The sequence below is a fragment of the Telmatherina bonti genome (assembly GCF_933228915.1).
Source record: "Telmatherina bonti genome assembly, chromosome: 10".
NCBI classification, from domain to species: domain Eukaryota; kingdom Metazoa; phylum Chordata; class Actinopteri; order Atheriniformes; family Telmatherinidae; genus Telmatherina; species Telmatherina bonti.
In genome coordinates this window covers 30,802,271-30,805,026 of record NC_136628.1, presented here as the reverse complement: position 1 = coordinate 30,805,026, position 2,756 = coordinate 30,802,271, and positions in this window count along the sequence as shown.

Here is a 2,756-nt window from a genome sequence, read left to right as displayed (position 1 = left end):
TCACCCTGATCCCCCCCCCCCCCATCATAGCTAAACATACACTTTATAAAAAATATGATCTTTTTTCTTTGAGTACAGTAGTGTGAATGCAAACTCTGGAAGAGTCTAATGTACTATTCTTTTGTGAATGTGCTCGTTATATCACGTTATATCACATTTACTTGCATTCCTCCAACTTGAGGTTGTCTTTGGAGTTGGTCAGTGAATAAAATGATCACTGCACCTCTCCTGTTTCAGACCTTTTTTAATAACAAACTGACATGGAGAGGCAGTGCCTACAGGAAGCCCCCTGCAACGTCTACTTGCATTGTTGGTGTGTGATAAAACACAATAGGAACTTCAGTCTAAGATATTCAGTCTGAACTGGTGAAGATTTAGTTTGCAGAAGAGGGTGGCAGATCATACGTTCTTAATGAAAATGGAAAAAGTTTGCTTTGTGTTTTACATTGAAGTCACACAGTTCTGATGTTGTGTACGGCCCGACAAAATCCATTTAACTTTATTCCAGATTCAGTGTTTTCTGTTACTTTCCATTGGAATTCTGTGTTTTACTTTGTAACCCAGTGTTTCCCAGTCCAGGTCCTCAGGACCCCTGGCCTGCATGTTTTATAGGAAACCCCATTTTAACACAGGGATCCCCAATCCTGTTCCTCGAAGACAGGTGTCCTGCAGGTTTTTCAAGTGTCCCTGTGGCACAGCACCCGCTTCAAATCAATGTGCATTCAGCAGACGTGCAGTTTATCTGAGTCTGAGTCAGGTGTGTTGCAGCAGGAACACTTGGAAAACCTGCAGGACACCGGTCCTTGAGGACCAGGGTTGGGGATCCTGGCTTTAACACACCAGAATGAAATAAAAGGTTTGTTAACAGGCTTGGGTGTTTTGGAGGAGGAACATGTCTAAAACATGCAAGGCAGGGGGTCCTGAGGACCTGGATGGAGAAACACTGTTGTAACTTTTTCTAGGGAAGATGTGTCTAATCAAAAGGTGGTGGATGTAAAAAATTTTAAAAGTTCAGTAGGAAAGTATCTTAAAGATTAGGGCTGTGATGATATGCTTGTGTCCCGATATGATTCAGATTTTTTGAGTGCTGATTCGATTTAAATTGCGATTCTCACAATTCTTCAATATTGCTGATTTTTGTAGATTAAAAACAAAAATAGTTTATAAAACTTTTTTTTGCTAATTTTTTCTTTCTTAATTTCAATAAGGAAAAAAACAACACAGTAGCCAGACCATCATTCTGCTTCTATAATGCCCAAGAAGCCAAGTAAAAAGATCAAGAAAAACAATGAAAGTGACAAAAATTTTTATGAATTATTTATATTAATTTAAAAAAACAAAAAAATCTATTTTAAAATTGTGAAGCCAAAAATCCCGATTCAATTTTCCCTCCCCTATTAAAGATAATCATTAGTTTGGCTTTTGAGGCCTTTATGACACAGTGGGTGGACAGAAACGAGACAGAGGACACTAGGCTGAAAATCAAATCCTCTGATTAAGCCAGCTCCTCAACTGCTTAAGCTTAGCGCCATTTTTTTTTTCTTTTTTTTTTTAATTACAGCTGAAATGATTTTTAAAACGACTTTAAAAAAATTAATAAATAATTGCTTCATAATCTTAAAACAAACAAAGGTCCCTCTGTGGACTGGTTATGTGAATCAGGGAATTTACCCCGATGGCATCAGATCTGTCAGTCACATCCGCATCAGAGCCCGATACTGATATTTGGTGGTCTCCATCCCAGCTCTATAACTTCCATGATTCCTTCTGTGTTATTGCATATAAAAATGGCTGTTATCGGTCTTCTAGCTTTGCTGGATGTGCTGTATTAAGAGTGAAACTAGTTCCAAGATAATGAAGATTTTCTAGTTCAGCTGCTGTCTTGTGCTTTTCCCTCTTCCTTTGCTATCTTTGGTACTTTAAGTTCTTTGTTGTAAATCCTAGAAATCCTAAATCAGCATTCATACTGTGTGTTGTTAGGGTTTGGAGAATTGCCTGTCTATGCGCCAATGTTGGGGGAAAAAAAAATACCGAGAATGCTTCACTCATCAGGGCCTGAGAGTAATGCAGACCGATACTTCCACTGAGGTATGAAATGACCTTAGGAGAGGAGAGAGAGAGAGTGATGAATTCCATCACGATATAAAGTTAAGAGAAACACAGCTTTAGGGTTTCTCTGAAATGCCTGGTGGGATGCTTATGTTTTGGGTCCCAGTCCAGCCCTGACCATGACTCCCACTTTAAAACCTTGGTTGTAACAAATTTTTATGTCTGGGGAAAGGAAAATTAGTGTTTGTCCCAGTGCTGAAGGTATTTATTTGTAGGCCATAAAAGCAACCCACATTTCCCACCAATAATGGATGGAGCCTTCATTTGATTGATGCACGACCTGGGTGACTCAGAGCTAAACATCAGTCAGAGAGGCCCACATGAATGCTGTGGTTATTCAGCGTAATGGGAATGTCAATAACTCTTGCATCCTCTGATGAATACACAATTACCGTGCCATGATTCATCAGTGACGGCTGCTGATGTTTTTAAAGCACTGTTATTGACCAGAGCACGAGGCCTCGCTTGACAGAGTAGCATGTGTCAAGCAATTTTCCTGGAAGTTGGCACCTTCTTATTCAGCAGAGATGTGAGACAGTTTCCATAGAGTCCTAGTGTGGAAGGAATGCGTGTTGTGAAATAAATACTTTTAATATAGTCTGCATGAAGTTAGATGGAGAAATAACAGTCCACAGACGGAGTTAGTA